General features: G+C 36.4%; 2 protein-coding genes across 5 annotated transcripts in view; one reads left to right on the top strand and one right to left on the bottom strand.

The window, feature by feature from the left end:
• The window catches only part of LOC106871734 (peroxisomal multifunctional enzyme type 2), a 68,499-nt gene extending 57,707 nt beyond the window's left edge, over positions 1 to 10,792 (bottom strand). The window contains exons 1-3 of the mRNA XM_014918754.2: positions 10,744 to 10,792; positions 4,898 to 5,005; positions 1,602 to 1,661 (exon numbers count right to left, since the gene is read on the bottom strand). The gene's annotated coding sequence lies outside the window, so the exon portion shown is untranslated. The remainder of the gene's footprint in view (positions 1 to 1,601; positions 1,662 to 4,897; positions 5,006 to 10,743) is intronic.
• LOC106878180 (uncharacterized) overlaps positions 1 to 11,032 on the top strand; it is a 174,402-nt gene that overhangs the window by 63,954 nt on the left and 99,416 nt on the right. The window lies entirely within an intron of this gene.

Genomic DNA, 11,032 nt, shown 5'->3' on the forward strand with positions numbered 1-11,032 from the left:
TTGTGCAGCTCTATCATGCCTGTTGAGATACTCTGTAGGCGCAAGCAGACTGCACATGGAGACAACATGATCGATGGTCTCATTTTGTTGTTGGCATATATGACATAATGGGGAGCTGCCGTTCTTTAATATGTTGGCCTGGTAGTTCTTTGTAGGTAGGCATTGATCTTGGGCTGCTATGATAAACTCCTCTGTTTCTGATTTCAAGCCAGAGACCATTAGCCATTGATGGGTAAGGGCTTTGTCAATATCTGCATTATTCACTCTCTTTGGGTATTTGCCATTAAGAGATGTTCCATGCCATTTTTCAGTCATAATATCTAAGGCAGCAATTTTAGCACGGGTTTTCAAGCTCTTAGCTTTTTCTGCAGGTGGTTCTAGTTCGTCTAATTCTTGAATTTGTTGCAATTGGAATTCACTTAGATATTCCTTTGCCTGTTTTATTATTATTATTATCATTATTATTATTATTATTATCATTATCATTATGAGAGCATGTGACCTAATGGTTAGGGTGTTGCACTCACAATCACGAGATTGTGATTTCAATTCCTCAACTGGGTGGTGCAATGTGTTCTTGAGCAAACACTTCATCTCACGTTGTTCTGTGATCACTTTGACACCTGACGCATGGTAGACCAAGCACCTATTTGGACAACGTCAATTTGATAGTGAGTGTGAGCTAATGTACAGCACATACATTTCAGCATTGTAAACAAATCATCTGTGCAGGCCATTCAGTGAAAGCTGAACACTTATACGTCTTTGATGGGAGAGTCCATCATGATGATGATGATTATCATTATTTCTGTAATAATAATGATTTCTTTATTAACCACTAAGGGTTTGCAAACAAATCAATAAAAATGATATGATACAATACGCTATGATATGATGTGGGGTTACATGAAAGCATGTAAATAGTAAAAATAACAAAAACAAAGAAACAAAAAATTCTAATGAGAAAATTCCCCAAGAGAGGGGAGACTTCCAAAGGCTGCTCAGATGAAAATCCCATAAAACTACTAGGACAAGTGCCTTCCTACTATCCTCTTCCCTTGATCTACAGGCACATGTTCAGAGCAGGCCTGTTCAGAGCAGGCCTGTTCAGAGCAGGCCTGTTCAGAGCAGGCCTGTTCACTCAGCCCATTCATGCCACTCACACCTAACTTTCAAAAACTTAATGGAAGTACGGTAAGTCAGCTTATACATTAACCCTTTAGTGTTTGCATTATTCTGCCAAAATTAATGCTTTTTCATCCACATTGTTTTGAACTAATCATGCATTATCTTGTAGCTATGAGATTTTGATGAGGTAGCTGTTAATTTTTAAAACGATTTGGCCAGTTTGAACATAAAACAAGCAGAATACTTTTGGCCGGATATGGCCGGTTTAAATGCTAAAGGGTTAAGATGACTTTGGAGAACCTAAAGCACCATGTGATATGCAGCAGGGTTTGGAAAGATAGTAACAATGTTTGAATGTTTACACTATATATTATGTCAACTTGTATGCTAGAAAATATGGTACTTAATAGCATCAACAACTTTAGCAACAACAATACATAATTTTTTTCTCTGAGATTAAAAAAATAACTTACCTATTTTGCCAAAAGCCTTCAGAGCAGTTTCAACTATTTTTCCTCCTTCTTCAACAGAATCTAGTTAAGTGAAGGTAAAATGAAATAGAACAAGATATTAATCATCTAGTGACAACAAAGAAATAGAGATGAATGTCAGATGGGTAACTGCTTAAATAGATTAACTGAACACCAGTCAGATATTATATAAACAAAAACTGTCGTTAGAACAATATCACAACATTCAGTCAATTTTGTAAAATTCAGCAGAATTAAACAGAAGAAAGATAAAACTTCTAGATAAAATGCAAATTTAGCATTCCCAGAATATCTTCCTTATATTTTCCACATCAAAGTAAAATAACAAACTGTAAAAATGTATTGTTGGGGAATCTACAGAAATGCCTTCAGCTACTGAAGCATACTCAATTTAAATCTGGAAGAACAGAAATTTGACACCTATATTCCAACATATGTAGCCATTCACTAAATTACATTAGTCATTCAGCTATCGTGCTATTTCTCTGTTCTCAGGGTTGAGGTTTATATTTCTTAGAACATGAATTAGAGAACAACTTATCTTCAATACTAGATGTATCCTAAATAAACAGAAAACTATTGAAATTGGTGATTGTGTTTTGTATACTTAAAATACCTTACTTTCTTCTTTTCGTTTACCTTTTATTATCTACATTTATTGTATTTTGTTTGTAAATTTTCCAAGAATAAATTTTACAGCAAATAGCAAACATTAAGTCTCATTAAAAGAATATGAAAATATTCTGAATAACAGGGCAGCAAGCTGGCAGAATCATTAGCACGCAGGGCAAAATGCTTAGCAGTATTTCATCTGCCATTATGTTCTGAGTTCAAATTCTGCCGAGGTCGACTTTGCCTTTCATCCTTTCGGGGACGATTTAATAAGTACCAGTCACAAACTGGGGTCAATGTAATCGACTTAATCCCTTTGTCTGTCCTTGTTTATCCCGTCTATGTTTAGTTCCCTCTGGGCAATAAAGAAATACATATTCTGAATAACATCAATATAACAGATGAGAGAGAATCTTTATGGTCAAGAAAGTTGTCCACCTAAAGATGGATGCCTGTACATGGTTTGCTTTATACACAGATTACCAACCATAACTCATAACCTGAACCAAATCGATGGCTGATGAAAACAACTAGTGACCCTCAGTCTCTGATGGATCTGGTAGATTTTCCTTGTAGTTAGGGGGACAGGTTGGTGGACTGTGATCTGGGACTTATCTAGACTGATCTGGTGTATATTCTTCAGTTAGATGAACTGAGACAAAGAATAGAATATTCTATCAAAAAACACAAAATACTAATAGTGTATTTGAAACCTGACCCATGAGAGGATAGTCCAGTGTGTATGCACTGTACAAGTTCAGCAGGTCATATCATCATTCACCACAACAATAATTTATTTTTTAAAAATATATAAACAGGTGTAGTTGTGTGATAAGAAGCTGGCCTCGCAACCACATGGTTCTGGGTTCAGTCCCAGTGCATGGCACCTTGGAAGCTGAAAGAAACCCTTTGTATGTGTGTGTATATATATATATATATATATATATATATATATATATATAGGGTCATCCCATAAATAATGTAGTTTTTTTATATTTCTTTTACTTTTCAAAATGAAAATAAAGTTCTTTTTTAATCTAAAATATACTCTCCTTCATTTTCTACAATGCTCTTCCATCTATCTGGTAGACATGCAAGAATCCTCTTCCAAAATTCACTTGTCCGTGATAAAAAATATTCCTCGAGTACTGTTCTGACCTTGTCTACAGAATTCATAAATTTTCCGTCCAAATGATTTCGAAGACTGCAGAATAAATGATAAAAGATGGGACAATGTCCATCAAATATGGTAGGTGGAGTATTGTTTTCGATTCAAACTGCTCCAGCCTTTGGAATGTCATCCTTACTGTATGTGGCCGAGCATTATCCTGATGGAAGAACACTTTTCGTCTTGAAACCAAAGATGGTCATTTTCCTCCTGGTGCAGGTGTCAATGAATGGTTGGATGACCAAATCCAAGCTTCTCTGCTAGTTCCTCAAAAGTTACAATGGGATTTTGTTCCACCAGCATTTGCAGGATGTCTTTGTCGAGCTCTAGAGATCTTCCAGGACGAGGCTCATCTTCTAGGCTGTAGTTTCTGGCTCAGAATTTCTGGAACCACCACTGAAATTGGCTTATGCTTATTCTCCAATCCCCATATACTGCATTAATATTCCTCACACTTTCTGTTGTGTCGTTGCCTTCATTGAACGCATAAAGCAAAATATGCTGAATATGTTCTTTTGTCACTTCCATTATAGCTTCAAAAAAATAACTGTTAAAATCAAGCTGCACTCTTCAAAACTTGCACTGTAAAATTACAACGTGCTTTTATAGCAAGTTGACGCAGGTAGTTTATCCCGTCCCCCTCCGACTTTTAGTTCATGCAATTGATAAAACTGCATTATTTATGGGATGACCCAATATATTAGTGTGTTCACGTCATCACTTAGAGGTTCAGTAAAAGAGACTGATACAATAACTACCAGGCTTAAAAAAAAAAGTAAGTACTGGGGTCAATTCGTTCAGCTAAAAATTCAAGGTGATGCTCCAACATGGCCACTTTTAGTACTGTAGAGACTAAAGATTAGCAGCAAATGAATATACAGAAATAATGTTCCACGGCTTTTTTGGGTTTTTTTTTTTTTAAGCGTTGACTAAAAGTAATACTTCAAAATTCTCCACACGGCTTTCTAATTTATGATACACATGGACACAGTCTAATGACTGAAACAAATAAAAAGATTTAAAAAAAGATAAAACATGGCATGCCTAAAAATACTTGGAAACTAACATATAAACATAACATATTAGTACAAGTAATGAAAAATGTTTCTTGAGATGAAATTCTTATTGAGAAATTGTTTATAATGAATATCTACAGCTATAGATGTAGAATTTGGAGATAGTATCAGATAATCCTATATATTTGAACCACTTATTTTATCGCTTTACATCCATGTTTGCATGCATGAAATGGTTTACTAGTTGAAACAGTTGCTTTCATAGCTAGATGTCCTTCTTATTGTTAACCCCTCAAATATGATGCAAAGATGTAGAGGCTTGTTATAAATCAATTTATTTATTTATTCATGATCAAGGTCAGCCAGGTAAACTGGAACAAGAAGATTTAGGTGGTACTTTGCTGAGAAGCACACATATAAACAATAGTAAGATTCAAATTTAACAACCATTTCTAACGGAAAATATTATCTATAAATCTTACGGTAATCAGCAACTGCCTTTCCTCCTCCTTTTTGAATTTCTCTGACAACTTCATCAGCTGCTTGCAAACTTTTACCAACACCTTCTGAACTGCCACCTAAATCATTAACTTAAAAAAAAAAAAAAAGAAAATATTTCTATAAAAGTCATGGAACATACATATATATAATAATATACACACATACACCCATACAGACAGATAAATATTTTCACCATTGTTTTAAGATACACTTCTCAGTGCTTGCATGGGTCAGAAGGAGTATATTGAGGTAGATTTTCTATGGTCAGGTGCACTTCTTATCACCAACCTGATCCCGTTTCCAAGAAAGGTAATATTTTTCCATGGCCAGACTTGTTTTTGCAAAATATTGGAAGTGAATGGTACTGCTTGTATGACAATAACAATAATTTTACAACTATCATGCAATTTCATTACAAGGAGATGCAAACATACACACACACACCACACACAAACAATCATGCTAGCGTGGAAGGTGGACATTAAACAATGATGATGATATATATATCATCATCATCATCGTTTAACGTCCGCTTTCCATGCTAGCATGGGTTGGACGATTTGACAGAGGACTGGTGAACCAGATGGCTACACCAGGCTCCAATCTGATTTGGCAGAGTTTCTACAGCTGGATGCCCTTCCTAACGCCAACCACTCTGAGAGTGTAGTGGGTGCTTTTACGTGCCACCGGCACGAAGGCCAGTCAGGCAATACTGGCAACGGCCACACTCAAAATGGTGTATTTTACGTGCTACCTACACAGGAACCAGTCCAGCGGCACTGGCAACGATCTTGCTCGAATGTCTTTACACGTGCCAGGAGGCGACGCTGGGCACAAGTGCCATCACGATTTCGCTTTCACTTGCCCCAACAGGTCTTCGCAAGCCAAGTTTCGTGTCCAATGAAGGAGGCGACGTTGGCATGGGTGCCAGTTATATATATATATATATATATATATATATACACACATACACATACACACACATGCCTGTGTAAGTGAAGGTAGCAGGTTGCAACATTGAAGTCACTGTCACCACTCTTGTAAAAGTATAATACATCTCTAAAGTTGAATTAGTTTCAGGTTTCTGTAATGTGAGACTATTTATCATTCATTTTTATTTTGTTATTTGACAAAATCTGATTCTAAACCAATAAACAACTCTTGAAATAAGAAGGCAAAAGTATCTCTCAAGAGCAGTGATTCTCAAGTGGGGCCCATATAAGAGTTTTGAGGGTGCACACAACAAAATAGTAAACTGGGGATCCACAATAGTATTTTAAGGGCCCCTGGAAAAATTTTGCTTTAGATGTATGTATTGGGATGTATTGCAAGAAACAGCTAGGTTTCTTTCTCTAATATTTCACATAGTTCAATGTACACAAGTTAATCTGTGAAAAACAAAACAGGAAATTAGAAAGAAGTATCTATAAAACTATTTTTTAAACATTGAATGGCTATGGCAGTCCACCAAAATAAAATAATAACCAAAAGGGTCCATGGGCAAAAAATTATTGGGAACAACTGATCTAGAGTCTCACATTCCTCTTTCATAGACATCTTTTCATTCTACTTCCATCTTTTCCTTTTACTCTTTCTTCCTCCTCTCCTCATCACAGATATACTCTCTCTTAACAATACATCATTTACAGTATACTAACATACAATTAAACTAACATACCTAACAATGTCTTTTTCCTTCTTTCTTCCTATCTTTATTCCATTCTTTATCTTTCTATTTCTGATTTTTCCCTTTTGCTCAGTTATACATTTGTTTATGCATGTCTCAATTTCCCTTCTCTTTTCTCTATCCCTTTCTGTTCTGTTCACTTTTTAGTTTCTCACTTCAACCACTGTACTTTTACTGTCTTTAGCTTACATTTTTCTTTCTTAATTAACCATTATTTTTATATGTTTATATAAATATTAGAATACTAGTTTTTGTAAGCTCACAGTATTACAAAATTTGGGTAACTGTTTCAACCTGAAAGTTTTTTAAAACAATAAAGTCAATATATTGTTTTGAATAAGAGGCAATTAAGTACGGTAAAGTTACCTTCTTGAGTCATGCTGACTCACAAGGACTGGAGCAACATGAAATGAAGTGTTTTGCTCAAGCACACAATGCGTCACCCAGTCCAGAAATTGAAACCACAACCTTACGATCATGAGTCCAATATCCTAACCACTGAGCCACACACCTCCACATAAGTGGCAATTAGTCAATATCCAATTCAGTATGAGCATGATATATATATATATGTGTGTGTGTGTTTATATGTGAGTATGCACACACATGCATGTAAGTATGTATACAGACACACTGTCATCTGAGAGAGATGGGTGAGAAAGATTGTAAAAGAGAGAGAGCTTGAACTGGAGAAAGTTCTTTATAAGAGTGAGTGAGTGAGAGAGAGAGAGAATTCTTAGAGAAAGCCTGAAAGAAAAAGGGAAACCAGAGAGTTGAACATTACTGACTGACAATCTACTTCAGAAAGCTTCTATACCTCCTACTAACACTTCTTCTCATGACAACTGTCTATATGTCATCTTTCTCTTTCTACCATTATATAAAAATTCTTTAGCATTTCTCCATATTCTTTTTGACTCCTCTTGATTTTATCCCAACAGGACCTCAAATCCATATTTTTTTTTTGTTGTTCATAGATTATTCTTGGCTAGATCTGTATTTCCATGCTAAAATTCATTAAGGTTTCATTGAGAAATGCTAATGTTGCTTCAAGACAAACAAACTTCATGCTTATTATACAGAGTCTTTTATTATTTTCCTACTTTCTTTAAGGTGGTGAGCTGGCAGAACTGTTAGCATGCTGGACAAAATACTTAGCAGCATTTCGTGTGTCCTTACATTTTGGGTTCAAATTCCACTGAGGTTGGCTTTACCATTCATGCTTTCAAGGTCAACAAAATAAGTATCAGTTCAGCACTGGGGGTTGATGTAATCAATTCATTCAACACACCCCTACCCCACACCCTGAACCCTGAACTTGCTGGCCTTGTGCCAAAATTTGAAATCATTACTTTACTACTTTCTATCATTGCACTGTGACAATGCAAGAGCACCACCATGTAGGCAGATATAATCCACTGCATCAGCCATAGTACTTATTTTATTGACATTTTATTGAAAAAAAAAATGGAAGTCAAAGTAAACCAGAAAGGCATTTAAATTCAGAATGTAAAGAAACATAGATTATTTTTCTACATGAATTACACAGTAAGTATGTATGCACACATGCATACACACACACACATACACACAAAGGTACTCAAAGGTGTCTGATCAGTGTAGGGTGCTATCTATGTTTATCAAATGTACAATAAACAGAAAAATACATCTCACTGGTAACAACAAGAAACATCTAACATACTGAGGATGTCAAGATTTATTGGAAACAGCTTTGCTTTTAATAAGACATCCAAAAAAGATCACACATGCATAGATGCAATGTGTTCAATACAAGCACTACAGAGAATAAATGTTTGCAGGGAAGTGTGGAAATAGCACTCAAAAAAATAAAACTATTATACAGTTCCAACTGTGATAAAAATTTTAACAACTGTTTCAACAGATGCCATTGACAGACAGCAGAAAGCAGTGAAGCAAATATACAAGGCACCCAGGGCATTTGTAAACAAATTTTATCAGACTACAAATGGAAGATGATCTAACATAACTATGTGGCATGAACCAAATTTTAACTTTTTGAATTCAACATCATCATCATTTAACATTGTATTCTATGCTGGCATGGTTGGACGATTCAACAGGACCCAACTAGCCTGAGGACTACATCAGTCTCCATTGTCTGCATTGACATGATTTCTATAACTGGATGTCCTTCCTAATGTCAACCTCTTCACAGAGCATATTGGGTAACTTTTTTTCATGGTACTAGTACTAGTGAGATCACAAAGTAATCAAGTAACTCACAAGACAAGATACCTCATCAGACTGAAGGTGCAGCATGAGTGAAGTGTCTACATGCCTGGTGTTGAGAGACCAAAGTACGTTATAGAGACAGGAACAGGTGTCTTTCAAATATATCAACAGCATCAACATGACAGACTACAATCTCATAGGAAATGAAAAGCTGTAATTGTGGTTCTACTGACAAACATAGCAACTTAGAGATTGCCAGCTTCTTGAATGCGAGCAGATCTTTTGCATTTAGAGTCAGGAAAGAGTTGGAAATCTGTGGTCAGACATTATCACAGTAGCTGAATTCATCCAGTAGAATCAGGAGATCTTCAGTGACAAATGCAGTGTGCTAATGAGGGCTAGTGTCAGGTATCTCAAAGTAGTGGAGTCCACTACAAGAATTGTGCTGCTTGAGGACATCAGGTACAAATCCTACACAATGAAGAGAGAGAAGTTCATATCTGACAAGACCTGGAAGAGTGATCATGTAACATTACCCTCACATTATCATATAGTCTCATAACTCTTGATTTAAAACCCCTAGACCAATGCATCTGAGATATCATCAAGAAGAAACAATCTGGCATCACCACAATGTCAAGGACACACTGGGGGTTGCCATAGTCGACTTTTGATAGCACAGACAGGGGCCACCTCATCCTGATATGCAGTAGTTTCCGTGGCTGCATCAAAACCGTCAATAGAGTTGAGAGCAGCTATGTTGAATGACCTGTTGACATAACAACTATTTATGCATGTCATTTGAACATATATGCTGTTTTATGGGACATTTAAGCTGTTTTATGTTTCTGTTTTATAGCTTTGCTTTTTCATTGTGCTTTGTTTTGTCCTCACTTGCCATATTCTATATAATACAGGTTGTTGTCGGTCCTGGATATAACTTTAAACTGCATCCAGTCGTGGGACCCTTGGTTGGATGTTCCAGAGTTTTGAGTAGTGTGGAACCATCTCTTAGTTATTGTTGTTCCCCAGATCTACTCAGATTCAGAGTAGTAACACCTGTCAAGGTCCCAGCTAAGGAATAAAAGTCATCAGTCAGACAGATGGAGCTCATTAGCCTGGTCTATGGAAAACCCTGATTCCAAATCTTCGCTGTCTTGTGGCCATACCCAAGCCATGGGAAAGGCTTTAGGAATAAACCCTGAAGAAAAAAATGTAGGTGTCCCTGAGGCAGTTTGATATTGTATACAGCTTCATTCTGGCAATTTGTCTGATGCCACTGGTACCAAATTGTAATGACCAAGCTACTCTTTTGGATCCATCAAAGATGTGGAGACACATTGCATGAGCAACAACCATACCATACTGCTCAAGCTTGGATCCTATAGAACACTCTATACTAGAGAGAGAGAAAAGAAGACTACTTCTCAAACAGTATTGGAACAGCTTACAAATGCAGCTTGTTTAGTAGAGACTACCATTCACACAGCAGACTGTTCAACCATAGACAATTCTGTTCCAGAAGGACAGATTACTACAACAATCATCTGTGGTCATTAATTATAGATAGAGGCTAACAGGCTGTTGTAGACTCAGGCCAGGACTAACCCAAGAGATCTATGATTGAAAATATCTCATCCATGACCATCACATTTTGTTTTCCAGGAATTGTATAAAGATCACATTATCCAATGTCTTTCTTCTTATTAAGATGATAGGATGTTAACTTGGTGAAATTTGATTGCTATTTCTAGAAAGTTGAGTGACTAGATAGAGACACCCTTATTAACATTGTACAAGTAGATGTATTTGAGAGAATATGTAGCCACAGAAACAATGAAATGTCAGGCCATCATCACAACAGTCAATGTTGTTTACAGGAACACTGTATATTCTTTTAAAAAGGAAGCACAGAAGACTACTTACCAACGACACTGGCTCCTCGTTCAGCAAATGCCAAGGCATATTGTCGACCCAAGCCTACAACAAAAGCGAATAGTCAAAAAAAAGAGAAAAAGAAAGGCAGGAATGAAGGAAAAAAACAAATGAATGAACAAATGAAAGAAAGAAAGATAGCCCTGACTATCAGCATCTTGGGGAAATCTGAACTCCCAATACAAAGAGCCAAAACAGACAGTAAGGCATCTACTCTGGCACTAATGATTCCACCCATAACCCACCCACCCTACACACACTAATGTGTGTGTAGGGTGGG

Source organism: Octopus bimaculoides, chromosome 19 (genome assembly GCF_001194135.2).
Source record: "Octopus bimaculoides isolate UCB-OBI-ISO-001 chromosome 19, ASM119413v2, whole genome shotgun sequence".
Classification (NCBI taxonomy): domain Eukaryota; kingdom Metazoa; phylum Mollusca; class Cephalopoda; order Octopoda; family Octopodidae; genus Octopus; species Octopus bimaculoides.